Source organism: Cherax quadricarinatus, unplaced genomic scaffold (assembly GCF_038502225.1).
Source record: "Cherax quadricarinatus isolate ZL_2023a unplaced genomic scaffold, ASM3850222v1 Contig645, whole genome shotgun sequence".
Taxonomy (NCBI): domain Eukaryota; kingdom Metazoa; phylum Arthropoda; class Malacostraca; order Decapoda; family Parastacidae; genus Cherax; species Cherax quadricarinatus.
In genome coordinates, this window is record NW_027195671.1 from 87,959 (window position 1) to 111,503 (window position 23,545).

The window sequence follows — 23,545 nt, forward strand, 5'->3', positions numbered from 1 at the left end:
GTGAGGGGCGGTGTCGGGGAGTGCTACGGGATGGCGGGGGGTGTTGTCAAGGAGTGCTAGGGGATGGTGGGGGAAGTCTCTGGGAGTGCTAGGGGATGGTGGGGGGTGGTGTCTGGGAGTGCAAGGGGATGGTGGGGAGGTGTCGGGGAGTGCTAGGGGATGGTGGGAGTGGTGTAGGGGAGTGCTAGGGGATGGTGGGGGGTGGTGTCTGGGAGTGCTAGGGGATGGTGGGGGTGGTGTCGGGGAGTGCTAGGTGATGGTGGGGGGTGGTGTCGGGGAGTGCTAGGGGATGGTGGGGGTGGTGTGTGGGAGTGCTAGGGGAAGGTGGGGGGTGGTGTAGGGGCGTGCTAGGGGATGGTGGGGATGGTGGGGATGGTGTCTGGGAGTGCTAGGGGATGGTGTCGGGGAGTGCTACGGGATGGCAGGGGGTGGTGTCTGGGAGCGCTAGGGGATGGCGGGGGGTGGTGTCAGGGAGCGCAAGGGGATGGTGGGGGTGGTGTCAAGGAGAGCTAGGGGATGGTGGGGGAGGTGTCTGGGAGTGCTAGGGGATGGTGGGGGGTGGTGTTTGGGAGTGCTAGGGGATGGTGGGGGGTGGTGTTTGGGAGTGCTAGGGGATGGTGGGGGTGGTGTCGGGGAGTGCTAGGAGATGGTGGGGGTGGTGTCAGGGAGTGCTAGGGGATGGTGGGGGTGATGTCGGGGAGTGCTAGGGGATGGTGGGGGTGGTGTCTGGGAGTGCTAGGGGATGGTGAGGGTGTCAGGGAGTGCTAGGGGATGGTGGGGGTGGTGTCGGAGAGTGCTAGGGGATGGTGGGGGGTGGTGTCTGGGAGTGCTAGGGGATGGTGAGGGGTGGTGTTGGGGAGTCCTAGGGGATGGTGGGGGTGGTGTCTGGGAGTGCAAGGGGATGGTGGGGGGTGGTGTTGGGGAGTGCTAGGGGTTGGTTGGGGTGGTGCTGGGGAGTGCTAGGGGATGGTGGGGGTGGTGTCTGGGAGTGCTAGGGGATGGAGGGGGGTGGTGTTGGGGAGTGCTAGGGGATGGTGGGGGTGGTGTCTGGGAGTGCTAGGGGAAGGGGGGGGTTGGCTTTGGGGAGTGCTAGGGGGCGGTGGGGGTTCTGTCTGGGAGTGCTAGGGGATGGTGGGGGTGGTGTCGGCGAGTGCTAGGGGATGGTGGGGGTGGTGTCTGGGAGTGCTAGGGGATGGGGGTGGTGTCTGGGAGTGCTAGAGGATGGTGGGGGTGGTGTCTGGGAGTGCTAGGGGATGGTGGGGGTGGTGTAGGGGAGTGCTAGGGGATGGTGGGAGGTGGTGTAGGGGAGTGTTAGGGGATGGTGGGGGTGGTGTTGGGGAGTGCTAGGGGATGCTGGGGGTGGTGTTGGGGAGTGCTAGGGGATAGTGGGGGATGGTGGGGGTGGTGTTGGGGAGTGCTAGGGGATGGTGTTGGGGTGGTGCCTGGGATTGCTAGGGGATTGTGGGGGATGGTGTCGGGAGGTGGAGTCGGGGAGTGCTAAGGGATGGTGGGGGTGGTGTCTGGGAGTGCTAGGGGATGGTGGGGGATGGTGTCAGGGAGTGCTAGGGGATGGTGGGAGTGGAGTCAGGGAGTGCTAGGGGATGGTTTGGGGTGGTGTCGGGGAGTGCTAGGGGATGGTGGGGGAGTGGTGTCGGGGAGTGCTAGAGGATGTAGGGGGTGGTGTCAGGGAGTCCTAGGGGATGGTGGGGGGTAGCGTCTGGGAGTGCTAGGGGATGGTGAGGGGCGGTGTCGGGGAGTGCTACGGGATGGCTGGGGGGGGTGTCTGGGTGCGCTAGGGGATGGCGGGGGGTGGTGTCAGGGAGTGCTAGGGGATGGGGGGGGGAGGTGTCTGGGAGTTCTAGGGGATGGTGGGGGGTGGTGTAGGGGAGTCCTAGGGGATGGTGGGGGGTGGTGTAGGGGAGTGCTAGGGGATGGTGGAGGGTGGTGTCTGGGAGTGCTAGAGGATGGTGGGGGTGGTGTCGGGGAGTGCTAGGGGATGGTAGGGGATGGGGGGTTGGTGTCGGGGTGTGCTTGGGGATGGTGGGGTTGGTGTCTGGGAGTGCTAGGGGATGGTGGGGGTGGTGTCTTGGAGTGCTAGGTGATGGTGGGAGGTGGTGTCGGGGAGTGCTAGGGGATGGTGGGGGTGGTGTCTGGGAGTGCTAGGGGATGGTGGGGGGTGGTGTCGGGGAGTGCTAGGGGATGGCGGGGGGTGGTGTCTGGGAGCGCTAGGGGATGGCGAGGGGTGGTGTCTGGGAGCGCTAGGGGATGGTGGGGGTGGTGTCAAGGAGTGCAAGGGGATGGTGGGGGGAGGTGTCTGGGAGTGCTAGGGGATGGTGGGGGTGGTGTCTGGAAGTGCTAGGGGATGGTGGAGGGTGGTGTCTGGGAGTGCTAGAGGATGGTAGGGGTGGTGTCAGGGAGTGCTAGGGGATGGTGGGGGGTAGTGTCGGGGAGTGCTAGGGGGTGGTGGGGGTGGTGTCTGGGAGTGCTAGGGGATGGTGGCGGTGTCAGGGAGTCCTAGGGGATGGTGGGGGGTGGTGTCGGAGAGTGCTAGGGGATGGTGGGGGTGGTGTCTGGGAGTGCTAGGGGATGGTGAGGGGTGGTGTAGGGGAGTCCTAGGGGATGGTGGGGGTGGTGTCTGGGAGTGCAAGGGGATGGTGGGGGTGGTGTTGGGTAGTGCTTGGGGATGGTAGGGGGGGGTGGTGCTGGGGAGTGCTAGGGGAAGGGGGGATGGTGTCTGGGAGTGCTAGGGGATGGTGGGAGGTGGTGTTGGGGTGTGCTTGGGGATGGTGGGGGGTGGTGTCGGGGAGTGCTAGAGGATGGTGGGGGTGGTGTCTGGGAGTGCTAGGGGATGGTGGGGGTGGTGTCTCGGAGTGCTAGGTGATGGTGGGAGGTGGTGTCTGGGAGTGCTATGGGATGGTGGAGGTGGTGTAGGGGAGTGCTAGGGGAGGGTGGGCGGTGGTGAAGGGGAGTGCTAGGGGATGGTGGGAGGTGGTGTTGGGGAGTGCTAGGGGCTGGTGGGGGTGGTGTTGGGGAGTGCTAGGGGATGGTGGGGGTGGTGTTGGGGAGTCCTAGGGGATGGTGGGGGGTGGTGTTGGGGAGTGCTAGGGGCTGGTGGGGGGTGGTGCCGGGGAGTGCTAGGGGATGGTGTTGGGGTGGTGTCTGGGAGTGCTAGGGGATGGTGTCGGGGAGTGCTAGGGGATGGTGGGAGTGGTGTCAGGGAGTGTTAGGGGATGGTTTGGGGTGGTGTCGGGGAATGCTAGGGGATGTTGGGGGTGGTGTCTGGGAATGCTAGGGGATGGTGTGGATGGTGTTTGGGAGTGCTAGGGGATGTAGGGGGTGGGGTCTGGGAGTGCTAGGGGATGGTGAGGGGTGGTGTCGGGGAGAGCTAGGGGATGGTGGGGGTGGTGTTGGGGAGTGCTAAGAGATGATGGGGGTGGTGTCTGGGAGTGCTAGGGGATGGCGGGGGGTGGTGTCTGGGAGTGCTTGGGGATGGTGGGGGTGGTGTCGGGGAATGCTAGGGGATGGCGGGGGGTGGTATCTGGGAGTGCTAGGGGATGGCGGGGGGTGGTGTTAAGGAGTGCTAGGGGATGGTAGGGGGTGGTGTCTGGGAGTGCTAGGGGATGGTGGGGGTGGTGTCTGGGAGTGCTAGGGGATGGTGGGGGGAAGTGTCGGGGAGTGCTAAAGGATGGTGGGGGCTGGTGTAGGGGATGGTGGGGGTGGTGTCGGGGAGTGCTAGGAGATGGTGGGGGCTGGTGTAGGGGATGGTGGGGTGGTTTTGGGGAGTGCTAGGGGATGGTGGGGGGTGGTGTCTGGGAGTGCTAGGGGATGGTGGGGGTGGTGTCGGGGAGTGCTAGGGGATGGTGGGAGGTGGTGTCGGGGAGTGCTAGGGGATGGTGGGGGTGGTGTTGGGAGTGCTAGGTGAGGGTGGGGGTGGTGTCTGGGAGTGCTAGGGGATGGTGGGGGGTGGTGTCTGGGAGAGATAGGGGATGGTAGGGGGTGGTGTCAGGGAGTGCTACGGGATGGTGGGGGAAGTGTCTGGGAGTGCTAGGGGATGGTGGGGGGGTGGTGTCTGGGAGAGATAGGGGATGGTAGGGGGTGGTGTCTGGGAGAGATAGGGGATGGTAGGGGGTGGTGTCTGGGAGTGCTAGGGGATGGTGGGGGTGGTGTCTGGGAGTGCTAGGGGATGGTGGGGGGGGTGGTGCTGGGGAGTGCTAGGGGATGGTGGGGGTGGTATCGGGGAGTGCTAGGGGATGGTGGGAGGTGGTGTCGGGGAGTGCTAGGGGATGGTGGGGGTGGTGCTGGGGAGTGCTAGGGGATGGTGGGGGTGGTGTCTGGGAGTGCTATGGGATGGTGGGGGGTGTCGGGGTGTGCTAGGGGATGTAGGGGGTGGTGTCTGGGAGTGCTAGGGGATGGTGGGGGTGGTGCTGGGGAGTGCTACGGGATGGTGGGGGGTGGAGTCTGGGAGTGCTATGGGATGGTGGGGGGGTGTCGGGGAGTGCTAGGGGATGTAGGGGGTGGTGTCTGGGAGTGCTAGGGGATGGTGGGGGGGGTGTCGGGGAGTGCTAGGGGATGTAGGGGGTGGTGTCTGGGAGTGCTAGGGGATGGTGGGGTTGGTTTCTGGGAGTGCTAGGGGATGGTGGGGGAGTGGTGTCGAGGAGTGCTAGGGGATGGTGGGGATGGTGTTTGGGAGTGCTAGGGGATGGTGGGGGTGGGGTCTGGGAGTGCTAGGGGATGGTGGGGATGGTGTCGGGGAGTGGTAGGGGATGGTGTTGGGGGGGGTGTCTGGGAGTGCTAAGGGATGGTGGGGGTGGTGTCTGGGAGTGCTAGGGGATGGTGGGGGTGGGGTCTGGGAGTGCTAGGGGATGGTGGGGGGGGTGTCGGGGAGTGCTTGGGGATGGTTTGGGGTGGTGTCGGGGACTGCTAGGGGATGTTGGGGGTGGTGTCTGGGAATGCTAGGGGATGGTGGGGGTGTTGTTTGGGAGTGCTAGGGGATGTAGGGGGTGGGGTCTGGGAGTGCTAGGGGATGGTGAGGGGTGGTGTCGGGGAGTGCTAGGGGATGGTGGGGGTGGTGTTGGGGAGTGCTAAGGGAAGGTGGGGGTGGTGTCTGGGAGTGCTAGGGGTTGGTGGGGGTGGTGTCTGGGAGTGCTTGGGGATGGTGGGGGTGGTGTCGGGGAGTGCTAGGGGATAGCGGGGGGTGGTATCTGGGAGTGCTAGGGGATGGTAAGGGGTGGTGTCTGGGAGTGCTAGGGGATGGTGGGGGTGGTTTCTGGGTGTGCTTGGGGTTGGTGGGGGGTGGTGTCGGGGAGTGCTAGAGGATGGTGGGGGTGGTGTGGGGGCGTGCTAGGGGATGGTGGGGCATGGTGTCTGGGAGTGCTAGATGGTGGGGGTGGTGTCTGGGCGTGCTAGGGGATGGCGGTAGGTGGTGTCGGGGAGTGTTAGTGGAATGGCGGGAGGTGGTGTTGGGGAGTGGAAGGGGATGGCGGGAGGTGGTGTCGGGGAGTGCTAGGGGATGGTGGGGGTGGTGTCGGGGAGTGCTAGGGGATGGTGGGGGTGGTGTCGGGGAGTGCTAGGGGATGGTGGGGGTGGTGTCTAGGAGTGCTAGGGGATGGTGGGGGGGGGTGGTCTGGGAGAGATAGGGGATGGTAAAGGGTGGTGTCGGGGAGTGCTTGGGGATGGTGGGGATGGTGTCTGGGAGTGCTAGGGGATGGTGGGGGGTGGGAGTGCTATGGGATGGTGGGGGAAGTGTCTGGGAGTGCAAGGGAATGGTGGGGGGTGGTGTCTGGGAGTGCTAGGGGATGGTGGGGGGTGGTGTCTGGGACTGCTAGGGGATGGTGGGGGTGGGGTCTGGGAGTGCTAGGGGATGGTGGGGGTGGTGTCGGGGAGTGCTAGGGGATGGTGGGGGAGTGGTGTCGGGGAGTGCTAGGGGATGGTGGGTGGTGATGTCGGGGAGTGCTAGAGGATGGTGTGGGGGTGGGGTCTGGGAGTGCTAGGGGATGGTAGGGGGGTGGTGTCGGGGAGTGGCAGGGGATGTAAGGGGTAGCGTCTGGGAGTGCTAGGGGATGGTGGGGGTGGTGTCTGGGAGTGCTAGGGGCTGGTGGGGTCGGGGAGTGCTAGGGGCTGGTGGGGGGTGGAGTCTGGGAGTGCTAGGGGATGGTGGGGGGTGGTGTCAAGGAGTGCTAGGGCATGGTTGGGGGAGGTGTCTGGGAGTGCTAGAGGATGGTGGGGGGTGGTGTCAAGGAGTGCTAGGGGATGGTGGGGGGAGGTGTCGGGGAGTGCTAGGGGATGGGGGAGTGGTGTCTGGGAGTGCTAGGAGATGGTGGGGGGTGGTGTCTGGGAGTGCTAGGGGATGGTGGGGGTGGTGTCAAGGAGTGCTAGGGGATGGTGGGGGGAGGTGTCGGGGAGTGCTAGGGGATGGGGGGAGTGGTGTCTGGGAGTGCTAGGAGATGGTGGGGGGTGGTGTCTGGGAGTGCTAGGGGATGGTGGGGGTGGTGTCTGGGAGTGCTAGGGGATGGTGGGGGCGGTGTCTGGGAGTGCTAGGGGATGGTGGGGGATGGTGTCTGGGAGTGCTAGGGGATGGTGGGGGTGGTGTCTGGGAGTACTATGGGATGGCGGGGGGCTGGTGTCAAGGAGTGCTAGGGGATGGTGGGGGGTGGTGTCCGGGGGTGCTAGGGGATGGTGGGAGTGGTGTCGGGGAGTGCTAGGAGATGGTGGGGGGTGGTGTCTGGGAGTGCTAGGGGATGGTGGGGGTGGTGTCTGGGAGTGCTAGGGGATGGTGGGGGTGTAGGGGTGCTAGGGGATGGTGGGGGTGTAGGGGAGTGCTAGGGGATGATGGGGGTGGTGTCGGGGAGTGCTTGGGGATGGTGGGGAGTGGTGTCGGGGAGTGCTAGGGGATTGTGGGGGTGGTGTCTGGAGTACTAGGGGATGGTGGGGGTGGTGTCGGGGAGTACTATGGGATGGTGGGGGGCTGGTGTCCGGGAGTGCTAGGGGATGGTGGGGGGTGGTGTCCGGGAGTGCTAGGGGATGGTGGGGGGTGGTGTCTGGGAGTACTAGGGGATGGTGGGGGATGGTGTCTGGGAGTGCTAGGGGATGGTGGGGGTGGTGTCTGGGAGTGGTAGGGGATGTTGGGGGTGGTGTCCGGGAGTGCTAGGGGTTGGTGGGGGTGGTGTGGGGTGCTAGGGGATGGTGGGGGTGGTTTGGGGGTGGGGTTGGGGATGGTGGGGTGGTTTGGGGGAGTGGTAGGGGATGGTGGGGGGCTGGTGTCCGGGAGTGCTAGGGGATGGTGGGGGGTGTCTGGGATTGGTAGGGGATGGTGGAGGGTGGTGTGGGGGAGTGGTAGGGGATGGTGTGGGGGAGTGCTAGGGGATGGTGGTGGGGTGTGGGGGAGTGCTAGGGGATGGTGGGGGGTGGTGTGGGGGAGTGGTAAGTGATGGTTGGGGTGGTGTGGGGGAGTGGTAGGGGATTGTTGCGTGGTGTGGGGGAGTGGTAGGGGATGGTGGGGATTGTCTGGGAGTGGTAGGAGATGGTGGGGGGTGGTGTGGGGGTGTCTGGGAGTGGTAGGAGATGGTGGGGGTGGTGTCTCGGAGTGGTAGGGGATGGTGGAGGTTGGTGTAGGGGATGGTGGGGGTGGAGTCTGGGAGTGCTAGGGGATGGTGAGGGGTGATGTCTGGGAGTGCTAGGGGATGGTGGGGGGTGGTGTCTGGGAGTATTAGGGGATGTTGGGGGTGGTGTCGGGGAGTGCTATGGGATGGTGGGGAGGTGGTGAGGGGGTGCTAGGGGATGGTGGGGGGTGGTGTGGGGGTGTTAGGGGATTGTGGCGTGTGGGGGAGTGCTAGGGGATGGTGGGGGGTGTCGGGGAGTGGTAGGGGATGGGGGGGGGTGGTGTTCGGGAGTGGTAGGGGATGGTGGGGGGTGGTGTAGGGGAGTGGTAGGGGATGGTGGGGGGTGTTGTCGTGGAGTGGTAGGGGATGGTAGGGGTGTGGGGGAGTGGTAGGTGATGGTGGGGGTTGGTGTGGTAGGGGATGGTAGGGGTGGTGTGGTGGAGTGGTAGGGGATGGTGGTGTGGGGAGTGCTAGGGGATGGTGGGGGGGTGGTGTGGGGGAGTGGCAGGGAATGGTGGGGGTGGTGTGGGGGAGTGGTAGGGGATGGTGGGGGTGGTGTGGGGGAGTGGTAGGGGATGGTGGGTGGTAGGGAATGGTGGGGGTGGTGTGGGGGAGTGGTAGGGGATGGTGGGGGTGGTGTGGGGGTGGTAGGGGATGGTAGGGGTGGTGTGGGGGGGTGGTGTGGGGGAGTGGTAGGGGATTGTGGCGTGGTGTGGAGGAGTGGTAGGGGATGGTGGGGGTGTCTGGGAGTGGTAGCAGATGGTGGGGGGTGTTGTCTCGGAGTTGTAGGGGATGGTGGGGGGTGTCGGGGAGTGGTAGGGGATGGTGGGGTGGTGGTGTGGGGGAGTGGTAGGTGATGTTGGGGGATGGTGTGGGGGAGTGGTAGGGGATGTTGGGGGGTGGTGTGGGGGAGTGGTAGGGGATGTTGGGGGGTGGTGTGGGGGAGTGGTAGGGGATGGTGGGGTGTGGTGTGGGGTGTGTGGGGGGGGTAGGGGATTGTGGTGTGGGGGAGTGGTAGATGGTGGGGGGGTGGTGTGGGGGAATGGTAGGGGATGGTGTGGGGGAGTGGTAGGGGATGGTGGGGGTGGTGTGGGGGAGTGGTAGGAGATGGTGGGGGTGGTGTGGGGGTGGTAGGGGATGGTGGGTGGTGTGGGGGAGTGGTAGGGGATGGTGGGATGTGGTGTGGGGGAGTGGCAGGGGATGGTGGGGGTGGTGTGGGGGAGTGGTAGGGGATGGTGGGGGTGGTGTGGGGGAGTGGTAGGGGATGGTGGGGGTGGTGTGGGGATGGTGGGGGATGGTGGGGGGTGGTGTCTGGGGGTGGTTGGGGATGGTGGGGGGTGGTGTGGGGGAGTGGTGAGGGAGTGGTGGGGGATGGTCGGGGGTGGTGTGGGGGAGTGGTGAGGGAGTGGTGGGGGATGGTCGGGGGTGGTGTGGGGGAGTTCTAGGGGATGGTGGGTGGTGGTGTGGGGGAGTGGTAGGGCATGGTGGGGGGTGGTGTGGGGGAGTGGTAGGGGATGGAGGAGGAGGAGGAGGAGGAGGATTGGGGGGAAGGAGGGAGGGAGGGAGGTGACCCCAGAGGGAGAACAAGTATGCAGAGGTGAAGATGCCTTCTTTACTTTCCATCAGCGTCAACGTGCTCTCTTTGCTGCTCTACCACAAGATCTCTGTAACCTTCTCTCTACCATTGCCTTTGACACTGCTCGCCTGAATACACAAATTCATTCTTCTAAACTACAGAATAAACTTCAACGTCTCATCTCAGCTAGCCCTTTGTCTAAATTCTCCCTCACTGACTGTGTTACTAACTTGTCTTCTGTCTCACTCTCTCAATATGAGCTTGAACTTCTTGGTTTTGGCCTTTACTTTGCCACTTCACCTGCCCCTCGTGCTGGTATTGCCCTGATTACCTCTTTTGATTCTTTTCGTCAGTCTCGCTCCCGTAATCTTCCTGACTTGTCCACTTTTCGTGGCGCTCTCCTTCCTGCTCTTGATAGTCTGTTTTCTAATTATCACCACCTTCTGCGCCATTACCAACTTGCCCTTTCTTCTCTTAAATCTAACACTAACATTGTCATACTATCTTCTGACAAAGTTAATTCGGTAGTTATCCTTGATGGCGAGGATTACCTCTGTAAAGCTGATGTCTTGCTCTCTGACTCACGTACCTACACTCCTCTCGTTTCCAACCCTCTTGATCGCATCAAGAGAACTTTCAACAAGAAACTAAGGACTCTCTCCAATCTCTGTCCTCCTGACTTTGACCTTGTTCAACGGTTTCGTGTCATCTGTCCCTCTCTTCCCTATTTCTATGGCCTTCCCAAAACTCATAAACCTGATATTCCTCTTCGTCCTATCATATCCTCTAGAGGTTCTGTCTCTTATTCTCTTGTTTCTTGGTTGGCCAAAACCCTCACTCCCTTTCTTGGTACTTTTTCTCCTGCCCACCTCCGTCACTCTCAAGACTTCATTGAGCTGGTTCGCTCTCTCCCGACTTGTAAGATGCTTAGTCTTGACGTTGAGTCCCTCTTCACCAATGTCCCTCTTGATGATGTCCCTGATTTTCTTAGAGAGAAGGCCCATGAAGGGTTTCTACATCTCCCTAAACCTACTGATGTCTTTCTTGATCTTATCTGCCTGTGTGTGGACTCTAATTCCTTTTCCTTCCAAGGGAAATATTATTCTCAAACCTTCGGTGTCGCTATGGGCTCTCCTCTCTCTCCTGTTCTTGCTAATCTTTACATGGAATACTTCGAGACTGTTCTTCTTCCTACCATCGATGTGCACCCTTCACTCTGGCTACGCTATGTGGATGACATCTTTGCTCTGTGGCCTCATGACTCCAGTCTCTTCCAACCTTTTCTTGAAGCTCTTAATAATCTTGCCCCTTCCATTAAATTTAAGGCTGAATGGGAATCTAATTCCTTGCTTCCTTTCCTTGATGTCCATGTCCACCGCTCAGATACAGGTTTTTCCTTTTCCGAGCTGGGCGAGAGAATGTAAATCTATGCTTGGACGGTTACTGGGTTAAACCAAAAACATGGTCACAGCTTTTTTTTTTTCTCATTATTCACTGCGTGCTGAAGAATTTTTTTTTTTACTGCATACACTGACCACTCAGACTTATTCTCTCTTATGTTGCCCTACCAGCTATCTCTTGCAAGATTGGATGATGCAAGAATTTTGGTGTAGTATTACGTGACCGACACTGGCTTCAAAGCTGTAATATTATGGGGCTGACAGTGAAAGGGTTAAGAAGTATAAATAATAGGACTGCTCAGGCTAAACTCCATCTTTATATATCCTTAGTAAGGCCTCACTTAGAGGGTTTACCAAGGCCTCTAAGTGAATGAACATCAATTCACTGGAAAACATACAGAGAAGACAAAGTTGATACCATGTTCCAGAAATCTTTCCTATGATGGAATACTTTTGATGTACCTTTGAAGAGTTTCGAGAGTTTAATTACTCTCGGAGCCCGGCCATGGGTCAGGCTTGTCTGGTGCTTGCCTGATCAACCACGCTGTTGTTGCTGGAAGCCCACTGCCCCACATATCTATCACAGCCTGGTTGATCTGGCACCTAGTGAAGATACTTGTCCAGTTTCTGATATCTTCAGGTAAGATGTTGAATTGTCGCCACCGCACTCCTGCTCATCTCTGGGTTTATTTTTCACTTCCTCCCATATCTCTCACTCCAGTATGTTATGGCAGTGTGCAGATTTGGGACCAGGCCCTCGAGTACTTTCCAGGTGTATATTATCATGCATCTCTCTCTCCTCTGCTCCAATGAGTACATGTTCAGGACTGAAGGTGTTCCCAGTAATTTAGGTGCTTTACTGGCTCAATGTGAGCTGTAAACGATCTCTATTTGTTCCAACTCTGATATTTCTCCTGCTTGTATGGGGCCACCAGCACTGAGGAATATTCTAAATGAGGGAGCACTAGTGATATCATTTCCCTTGTTTTGAAAGTTCTCAATACCCGCCCCATCATCCTCCTGGCTGTCGTAATCTTTGTCTTATGGTCTTAAAAAGAAAGGTCAGCTGGCGTAATTATTCCCAGGTCTTTTATGTGTTCCTTTCATTCTATTTGGTGACCCTCTTGAGTTTTCTATATAGTGTTCCTTTTGAGTTCTTCATTCTTTCCATACCTAAGCAGCTGGAACTTATTACCATTGAATGTCATGTTGTTCTCCACTTCCCACCAGAAAACCTTGCTTATGTCTTCTTGTAATTTTTCTGCAATGAGAATGGGACACAGCAGAGGTGCTAGAACAGTGCCTTGGGGCACTGAGCTTTATACATTGCTGATGGTGGATCTTGTGTTGCGTGTGTTAGGAACCCGAAAATCTATCTGCCTACCTTCCGCTTAATGCCCATGGCCCTCATTTTGTGCACTATCACTTCATGATTGCATCTGTCAAACGCCTTTGCAAGATTGGAGTAAATCACATCTGCGTTCTGGTCTCTTCCAATGCCTCCATAATTCTGTCATAATGATTCAGCAGCTGTGACAGGCATGATCATCTTGTTCTAAAACCATGCTGGTTCAGGTTATGCTGGTCCATGAAATTTTTAATCTGCCATTTCATCACTCTTTTGAAGATTTTTATGATGTGAGAAGTTAGGGCTACTGGTCTGTAATTTTTAACTAGTGCTCTACTACCTCCCTTATGCAAAGGAGCTATGTCTGCACTCTTTAAGGCTTCTGGTATATCACCTAGATCTAAGCTCTTTCTCTGAAGAATACTGAGGGCTCATGCTAGTGGGGACTGCTGAGCCGGCCTTAGAAGCAGTATTTACCAGAACACCTTACGGTATACATCTACTGGCAGTAGAGAGTATTTGTCTGACCATCTTATGGTATATATCTACTGGCTTCTGCTGGCTTTAGAAGAAGCGCTCACTGCAGCTCACTGAGTCTGATGTCCTCAGTTACTAGATGGCCGCATTCAGTGAACTTGCAACATAGTGTGTTCTGCAAGCAGTATTCACCGGACCACCTTGCGGTGTGTGTCAACTGGTCTTGGAGGCGGTAGACAGTGCTCACCAGACCACCTTACGGTGTACTTCTACTGGCCTTAGAGAGTATTTACAAGACTACCAAGGAGTACAATTGTAGGTGATGTCTACAGACTCACCACCGACGCCAGTCAACTGTGGGCCAAGTCATCTGATGCTGTTGTAGTGTGACACTGTATGAAGAAAATGTTGGAGTGTGACACTGAGAAAGGCTGGGATCGTAGTGTGACACTGAAAGAAGTATGACGGAGTGTAACACTGAAATAAGATAATAGGATCGTAGTGGAACATTGAGAAGAAAAGGGTGTCGTGGAACACTGAAGAAGGTAGGATTGTAGTGTACACTGAGTAGTGTCAGGTGACTGGCCTCTGAGAAGAAAGACGCTATGCGGGTGATAGTGTGTGACGCAGAGACAAGGGTGTCAAATGTGACACAGTAGAGAAAAGTGTGTATGACACAGAGAAAAGGGTGTCGTGTAACACAGAGAAAAGGGTGTCAAGTGACACGGTTGAGAAGGAGCATCATTACATGGAGAAAAGGGTGTCAAGTGACACGGTTGAGGAGGAGCATCACAACATGGACAAGTGTCGTGTGACACAGAGAGCGTCATAAGGGTGTCGTGAGACACGGGAATAATGCAGTTGATTATAATTTATTATTGTACAAAGATGTTACTTATAATTTATTATTTTAGAATATATATATATATATATATATATATATATATATATATATATATATATATATATATATACACATATATATATATATATATATATATATATATAGTGACATAAGAACATAAGAAAGAAGGAACACTGCAACAGGCCTACTGACCCATGCAGAGCAGGTCCATTTCCCCCCCCATCCCCCAGATTAGACCAATGACCCACCACCCGGATTATCCCAATGACCCACCCAGTCTGGTCATCCCCACTCAAGGATGGAGCACTGCACCAGACCCAGCAACACAAGCTAGTCAGGTCCAACTCACACCCACCCACACCCACTCATGTATTTATCAAACCTATTTTTAAAACTACACAACGTTTTAGCCTCAATAACTGTACTCGGGAGCTTGTTCCACTCATCCACAACTCTATTACCAAACCAGTACTTTCCTATATCCTTCCTGAATCTGAATTTTTCCAACTTGAAACCATTGCTGTGAGTCCTGTCTTGGCTGGAAATTTTCAGCACACTATTTACATCCCTTTTATTTATTCCTGTTTTCCATTTATACACCTCGATCATATCCCCCCTAATTCTACGCCTTTCGAGAGAGTGCAGATTCAGGGCCTTCAGTCTATCCTCATAGGGAAGATTTCTGATACATGGGATCATCTTTGTCATCCTCCTCTATACGTTTTCCAGAGCATTTATATCTATTCTGTAATACAGTGACCAGAACTGAGCAGCATAGTCTAAATGAGGCCTAACCAAGGATATATAGAGTTGAAGAACAACCTGAGGACTTTTATTTATACTTCTAGATATGAAGCCAAGAATTCTGTTAGCTTTATTGCGAACACTAATGCACTGTTGTCTTGGTTTTAGGTTACTGCTAACCAGAACTCCTAAATCCTTTTCGCAATCAGTAGCATTAAGATCTACATTATTTAGTTTATATGTGGCATGGTTATTTAACTGTCCAACATTTAGAACTTTGCATTTGTCAACATTAAACTGCATCTGCCACTTCTCCGACCATTGCGTCAGTCTATTCAAATCATCCTGGAGTGCTCTAATGTCCTCATTATGCAAACTCTCTGCTGTCTATTTGTCAGCCATGCCTCTACCCAGGAAAAAATTTCTCCTCCTATTCCGTGTGCCCTAAGTTTCCTCAATAGCCTCTGGTGTGGAACTCTATCGAAAGCCTTACTGAAGTCCATATACACAATATCATATTCATTACCATGATCTATCTCCCCAAACACCTTAGTGAAAAAAGTTAGTAAATTCGTAAGACAGGAGTGCCCCTTTGTAAACCCGTGTTGAGAATCATTAATCAATCTGTGCCTGTCAAGATGGCTACGAATTGCTTCGGCAATTATTGATTCTATAAATTTTCCCACTATGGAGGTAAGGCTTATTGGTCTATAGTTCGAAGCCAAGGACCTGTCACCTGCCTTGTAAATAGGTATTACATTTGCCATTTTCCACTTATCAGGCACTATGCCAGTTTGTAGTGATATGTTCAAAAGATTAACCAAAGGTATGCTAAGTTCCTCTTTACATTCCTTTAACGCCCTTGCAAACAGTTCATCAGGACCTGGGGATTTGTTAGGTTTAAGTTTCTCTATTTGTCTGAGGACCATGTCTCTAGTTACCGCAACCGTACATAGTTTATCATCCTGTTCTACGTAATCTATTATTTCAGGAATATCGCTAGCATTTTCCTGGGTGAAAACTGAGAGGAAGTAGGTATTTAGAATTTCACACATATCCTTATCACTGTCAGTGATCTGACTAGAGTTACTCTTAAGTGGGCCAATCTTGTCCCTAATCTTACTTCTGTATACCTGAAAGAACCCTTTTGGGTTAATCTTTGAATCCCTTGCAACCTTAGCCTCATAATCTCTTTTTGCTTTTCTTATTCCTTTCTTTATTTTTCTCTTTAATTGAATATATTGATTTCTTAACTGCCCATTCCCTCTTTTGATACGCCTATATATGCCTCTCTTTTGACCAATGAGATGTTTTAATCTATTGTTCATCCATTTGGGATCATTTTCATTAGATCTAATTTCTCTACTTGGAATAAAAGTTGTCTGGGCAGCTAGAACTATGCTCTGAAAAACGTCATATTGGCAACCAAGATCACCTACCTGACCCATAGTTAGGACATCCTAATTTAGCCCACCCAAGTAAATTTTCAGTCCCATGAAGTCGGCCAAGCGAAAATCTGGGACAGAGATTTGATTGCAGTTATTTGGATAATTCCATGATATATTGAAACTAAGTGATTTGTGATCACTTTCCCCAAGCTCATCATTAACCTCAAGATTATTAATTAGTGAATCTTTGTTGGCAAGAACCAAGTCAAGCAGATTGTTTCCTCTAGTTGGTTCTGTCACAACCTGTTCTAAAAAGCAATCCTGAACCGTATCAAGAAAGTCACTAGACTCAAGATTTCCTGTCATATTGTTCCAATCAATTTGTCTAAAGTTAAAATCTCCCATTATCACAACATTTTCATATCTAGATGCCTTACGAATTTCGTCCCATAACAGCTCACTGCACTCCCTATCAAGGTTTGGGGGCCTATAAATCACACCCAAAATTAATTTGTCACGACCCTCGAGAAACTGAAGCCAAACCGATTCTGTGTTCGATGTTTCTAATGTTATATCATGTCTAAGACAACAATTTAAATTTTCTCTGACATACATCGCCACCCCACCACCCTTCCTGTTGACCCTGTCAGTGTGGAATAGTTTATAACCCTGTATGTTGCATTCAGAAGGCATTTCTCTATCTTTCAGGTTGAACCAGGTCTCTGTTATACCAATAATATCTATATTACCTACACTTGCAAGTAATTTTAGCTCATCTATCTTATTTCTTAGACTCCTACTATTTGTATAGTAACTCTTAAGGGAGCTAGTCACTCGTTGCCCTCTACTATCTCTCTTTGTTTGTTGATTAATTGATTTGCCATTACTAGCAACTTTATTTTGAATATTGTCTTTTAAACATATCCCTGAGGTATCCCGGTAATAACTGCTGTTTTTAACCCTAATGCTGCAGCCTGATTGTTTCCCACAAACACCCATACCTCTATAATCTATCAGTTTAAATTCCTAGACAAGTCATCAATTACCCTCTCAACTGAATTGGCTAATGCAACCACTCCATCCCCAGAGAGATTAACCCCATCCCTTGCATACATATCACGTTTGCCAAAGAAAAGGTCCCAGTTATCAATGAATGGGATTGCAAGTTCCTTGCAGTACCTGTCTAGCCAGCAATTTATACCAATTGCCCTAGACATCCATTCATTGCCCACTCCCTTTCTAGGCAAGATGCTACATATGACTGGGATCCCTCCCTTAGACCTAACTACTTCTATGGCTGACCTGTACTTATCAAGCAGCTCCTCTCTCCTGCCCTTCCCAATGTCATTACCCCCAGCACTAAGACAGATAATGGGCTTGTTCCCATTACCTGCTATAATATTATCCAACCTGCTGACTATGTCGCCAACACCAGCTCCAGGAAGACACTCTCTCTGTCTGACCTTTCTGTCTCTGTTACAAAATGCACGGTCCATATATCTTACCTGAGAATCGCCTACTATTAAAATATTCTTACCTTGATTAGCAGGGGAATCAGTGGTACCTTCAACCTCACTAACCACTGAAGTACACTCGTCTTGGAGAACAGAGAATCAATTTCCTACCTTCAAATCTTCTCTATTAACTCTCCTCATCTTCCTTCTTCCTGAACTGTGAACCACTTGCCACTTAAAGTGGCTGCCACTAGCACTGCTGGTGACCATTCCTACCTTACCAGCTAAATCCTTCTCACACTCGCTCCCAAACTCATCTATGCTAAGCTTCAGCTTCCTATTTTCCTCCTGAAGAAGTAGAATCTCCTTCTTCAACACATGAACCTGGGATTCTAAAGCACTACAACAAGCCATGGTATGGGTAACAGCCCACGCTAACTCCCAACAGCCCACGCTAACTCCCAAGAGCTTAGCGGTATGACCACACTTGACCACTGACCTCAGCATACTGACACAGTAGTGTCAGAAAGTTGTACCCCGTGTGTAGGGTCATGAATTATTACATTTTTGTTATTTTAGGATTTGTTTGTACAAAGATGCTAATTACAATTTATTATTGTAACATGTATGTGTATATTATCAGACGTTAGAATACCTCTAGGCCAAAGATTGTTTTTATATAATATTAAAGATAATTTATTTTAATGTTTATTTTGTATCCTGAACTCTTATATTACGACACTAATGGAAAACCAATTGGTGTTTTTGTAATATAGGGCATTCTATGAATCTGGTCCAGGTGCTGAGTGGGTATGTTATCCATTTTTCAAAATCTATGGGATTTGTACTAATGTCAGTTACTTGGTTTGAAGTGAATAAATGAAAAAAGAAATAAAAGGGATATAAATAATGTGCTGAAAATATCTAACCAAGACAAGACTTGCAGCAATGGAATTTGGTTGGAAAAATTTAGATTTAGAAAACATATAGGAAAGCAATGGGTTGGTAATAAGAGTTGTGGATAAGTGGTACAAACTCCTAAGTAGTGCAACTAAAATTAGAATCTCGGGCAGCTTTAACTGAGGCGTGGTTTAACCCTTTGACTGTTTTAAACGTATAAATACGTCTTACGAGCCAATGTTTCTGACGTATATATACTCAATAATTCTAGCAGCTTCAAATCAAGGGGGAGAAAGCTGGTAGGCCCACATGTGAGAGAATGGGTCTGTGTGGTCACTGTGCACCACATAAAAAAAATCCTGCAGCACACATTGCGTAATGAGAAAAAAAAACTCTGATTGTTTTTTGGAATAAAATGCTGACTTTGAGGTGTATTTTCGTATAGTATTTATCGTTGTATTCGCGTTTTCATGGTCTTAGGTGATAAAATGGAAAACATATTACAGAAATAGAGATGATTTTCATTACTTTGATGATGAAAACGACCTTGAAACTGAGCTCAAAGTAGCGGAAATGTTCGATTTTTACCAATGTTCAGGAGTAAATAAATCACACCACACGTCCAATACACGTCAACTGGGGAGTCTAATATTCTTTCACTAGTGCACTGATATTATTTATACCATTTTTACAATAATGCAGTAGTCTGCATAACAGTAAATTTTGTATTTTTTTGTATGAATAAAAAATCAAAATAGAAAGCAATAATAATATAAGAGGGGCCTAGAGATGTGACTAATGAACAGAGCATATGTTATTTTAGTGCCACGAATGTCTACCTTGTTTATTCTGGACCCTATTTTGAAATTGGCATCTTTTTTAGTTTGCATGAAATTGGCCAAATTGCCAATTTCTGACCACCATATTGGGTACTCCAAATTAGTAAATGGGAGGTTTCTTGTACTCAGCTGATAGATAAAATGGAGTTTTAAAGAAATAGCTATGAGTTTGGTCAACTGGAACAATGGAATTGGCTGAAAATAGGGCTCAAAGTCGGCGAAATCGCCGATACGCATATGTCACCGAGACCACTAACTTCACGGGAGCATAATTCCATGAGTTTTCGACCAAATTTCGAACTTTTGGTGTCATTACCATCGGGAAAAGATTCTCTATCATTTCACCAGAAAAAATAATTTTTTTTTTTTTTTTAAATTGAGCGACATAGAATGACAGTTTCAGAAAGGGGCCTGAAACAGTCAAAGGGTTAATATGAAAAATAGGGACATGCCTGCTGAATATCACATTCTGGGTTTTAAATTGTTCCAAGCAGACAGAAATATCAGAACTGGGGGTGTGGTGGCACTCTATATCCAAGATCGTTTTAATTGTTGCATAAAAACTGGTATAAAGTCCAAAACACATACTGAGTCTGTTTGGGTAGAATTTTCAGAGGGGAACGAAAAATTGATTTTAGGCGTGATATACCATCCCCCAATCTTTGATAGAGACCAAGGAAGACTACTGTGGGAGGAAATTGTTAAGGCCACAAGGCACGATAACGTTGTAATTCTAGGAGACTTTAACTTTAGTCAGATTGATTGGAATTTTTTGACAGGGAATTTAGAATATAATGACTTTTTACAAGTAGTTCAGGATTGTTTTTTGAAGCAGTTTGTGACAGAACCTACAAGGGGTAATAACCTGCTTGACTTGGTTCTGGCAAACAAGGAATCGCTTGTCAATAACTTAGAAATTTCAGAGGAACTTGGTGCTAGCGACCACAAATCAATTACCTTTAGCATTGAATGGAAGTATGATATTAGGGATAACTCAATAACAGTCTCAGATTTTCGGTTAGCAGATTACAATGGGCTTAGAGAACACTTATCTGTTGACTGGGGTAACGAAGAGAGCTATCAACATGAGAATTTTCTAAACACTAAACATGCTGCCCAAAGAACATTTATCCCATATAAAGAAATTAGACCGAATAGAAATGACCCAAAATGGATGAATAATGGGCTCAAATATCTTTTAGGACAGAAAAAAGGAATTTATAGGCGCATCAAAAGACGTGAGGGTCATCTTATGAATCAGTATACTACTGACATTAAGAGGGACATTAAAAAAGGGATAAGAAAAGCTAAACGGGACTATGAAATTAAAGTTGCTAGGGATTCAAGAATTAACCCAAAAAGTTTCTTCCAGGTTTATAGAACAAAAGTTAGAGATAAGATAAGGGTTAATTTGTTCCTGAGAGCACATCGTAAGATGAAATTATCGTAAGTCAAATTAATTTCCCCCATAAGAAATAATGGAAATCAAATTAATCCGTTCAAGACACCCAAAAGTATGAATTTTTTTTTTAAACACATGAAATATACATTTTCCTACACACAATAAGAAGGATACATGCACAATATATATTGTGCATGTACTAATGTACTAAATGAGGAATAAATGACACTTAACTTTATTGAAGATGTAGTAATGAATGATGAGACACTGTGTCCTGGGAGTGCCTTTTCCTCCTGAGTAATGTAGGTCCTGTTTGGCATATTCTTCCAGAACACACAGTGTGTATGCCACTACGATTCTTAAATCTCTCAAACCAACCTTTGCTGGCCTTAAATTCACCAATATGAGCACTAGTTCCAGGCATTTTTTCCTGTTCACCTGGGTGTTAGACGACTGGTGTGGGTCACATCCTGGGGGACAAGATTAAGGATCCCAATGGGAATAAGTTAGACAGTCCTCGATGACACACTGACTTTCTTGGGTTATCCTGGGTGGCTAAACATCTGGGGTTAATTGTTTCTCGGTATTCTCGATAAGCCACACCAATAACAGTCTCTCCACATCTTCGAGTAGTACAGCTGACCGTGGTGCAGCAGCAGCTGATGGTGCTACAACAGCAGCAACAGCCGACGGTGCTACAGCAGCAGCAGCTGACGGTGCTACAGCTGCAGCTGATGGTGCTACAGCAGCAGCAGCAGCTGATGGTGCTACAGCAGCAGCAGCAGCAACTGATGGTGCTACAGCAGCAGCAGCAGCAACTGATGGTGCTACAGCAGCAGCAGCAGCTGATGGTGCTACAGCAGCAGCAGCAGCAGCAGCTGATGGTGCTACAACAGCAGCAGCAGCAGCAGCAGCTGACAGTGCTACAGCAGCAGCAGCAGCAGCAGCTGACCGTGGTGCAGCAGCAGCAGCTGACCGTGGTGCAGCAGCAGCTGACCATGGTGCAGCAGCAGCTGATGGTGCTACAGCAACAGCAGCAGCTGACAGTGCTACAGCAGCAGCAGCAGCTGACGGTGCTACAGCAGCAGCTGACGGTGCTAAAACAGCAGCAGCAGCTGACGGTGCTACAGCAGCGGCAGCAGCTGACGGTGCTACAGCAGCAGCAGCAGCTGACGGTGCTACAGCAGCGGCAGCAGCTGATGGTGCTACAGCAGCAGCAGCAGCTGACCGTGGTACGATAGTAGTTCGATAGTATTTCTCCCCCTTTTTACCACAGGCTTGGCACTAGAAGCTTTTTTTGGGCCCAAGGTGGCTTATTTAGCAGTTACAACCACTTAAAACACTGGAATAATAAAAAAATTATTGAATGAATGCATGCAACCGTCTGCCCCGGCTTGTAAACAATGTCACACTAGCTCAGCTGAGGTGCTCAGGCCAGACGGGCCAGACAGCCGTGTTCGGGATGAATAATTTAAGTCGAGTTTTTCAACATAGCTTGGGGTCAATTTTTTACACTGACAAGTATCACCAGTCAGTTTTAATGTAGGTTGAAGACATCATAAGTCGGGGGTCCACTGTATTTTTGTATGGTTGTAGTCTCGTTTTTTTTGGTCTCATTTGATAGAATGGAAGATATATTACAGAAATAGATATGATTTTGATTGCTTTCACGATGAAAAGTACCTTGAAATTGCGCTCACATTAGTGGCTATGTTCGATTTTTTAGCGATGTTCAAGAGTAAACAATACGCAGTCAAGAATGGGTTGAAATTATCTATACAATTATTACAATTATGCAGTAGTCTGCATAACAGTAAATCTTCTTTTTTTCGTGTGGGCATAAAAATTCCAAATGGTAAACAAGAGCAATATAAGATGGGCCTGTAGCCATGACTAATAAACAGAGAAAATGTTATTTTAGTGCCAGGAATGTCTGCGTTATTTATTCTGGACCCTATTTTGAAATTGGCATCTGTTGAAATTTGTGTGAAATTGGCCAAATTGCCAATTTCTGACCACTTTATAGGGTGGTTGAAATAAGTGAATGGGCAGTTTCTTGTACTCAGAATAGAAGTAAATAAGTAAGTTTATTAAGGTATACACAAACACAGTTACATAGAATGTCATACATAGTAGTATATGTATAGAGAACCTGGGATAACCTATAAAAGTCAGACTAAGTGACTTATTTCCAGTACCTGGCTTGGGCTTGCCATATATGATTTTTGGTAAAAAAAATTTTTTCTCAGTTGTCTGTTGGGCTATCGTATTGAAACTTGGGCAATGTATGATGGAAAGATGCTTCTTAACGTACACCAAAAAAGAAAAAAGAAGAAGGAAAAAAAAAAAAGACAATAAATGAGTCATTAGCCGCCTCTTTGCAGTATATTTTCGTATGATTTTTATAGCTGTATTATCGTTTTTTTGGTCTCATTTGATAGAATGGAAGATATATTACAGAAATAGTACCTTGAAATTGAACTCAAAATAGTGGAAATGTTCGATTTTTCCTGATGTTCAATGAACTTTGTGTAAGTCAAGTTGGTTAATTTTATTAACCCTTTGACTGTTTTGGTCGTATATATACGTTTTACGAGCCACCGTTTTTGAAGTATATACAGTGGACCCCCGCATACCGATGGCACCACATAGCGATTAATCCGCATACCGCTTGCTTTAATCGCAAAAATTTTGCCTCGCATACCGCTTAAAAACCCGCTCACCGATTTTCGTCCGAGACGCGTCCAATGTGCGCCCTCAGCCAGCCTCACATGTGCCGCCCGTGCCATTGTTTACCAGCCAGCCTCCGCGGTAACATTCAAGCATACAATCGGAATATTTCGTATTATTACAGTGTTTTCGGTGCTGTTTCTGGAAAATAAGTGACCATGGGCCCCAAGAAAGCTTCTAGTGCCAACCCTACACCAATAAGGGTGAGAATTCCAATAGAAATGAAGAAAGAGATCATTGATAAGTATGAAAGTGGAGTGCGTATCGCCGACCTGGTCAGGATGTACAAGAAACCCCAATCAACCATCGCTACTATTGTGGGCACCAGAAAGGCAATCAAGGAAGCTGTTCTTGCCAAAGGTTTAACTGTGTTTTCGAAACAAAGATTGCAAGTGATGGAAGATGTTGAGAGACTCTTATTGGTGTGGATAAATGAAAAACAGCTAGCAGGAGAGAGCATCTCTCAAGCGATCATAAGCGAAAAGGCTAGGAAGTTGCATCAGGATTTAATTAAAAAAATGCCTGCAACTAGTGCTGATGTGAGTGAATTTAAGGCCAGCAAAGGTTGGTTTGAGAGATTTAAGAAGCGTAGTGGCATACATAGTGTGATAAGGCATGGTGAGGCTGCCAGTTCGGACCACAAAGCGGCTGAAAAATATGTGCATGAATTCAAGGAGTACATAGAGACTGAAGGACTGAAACCTGAACAAGTGTTTAATTGTGATGAAACAGGCCTGTTTTGGAAGAAAATGCCAAGCAGGACCTACATTACTCAGGAGGAAAAGGCACTCCCAGGACATAAGCCTATGAAAGACAGGCTTACT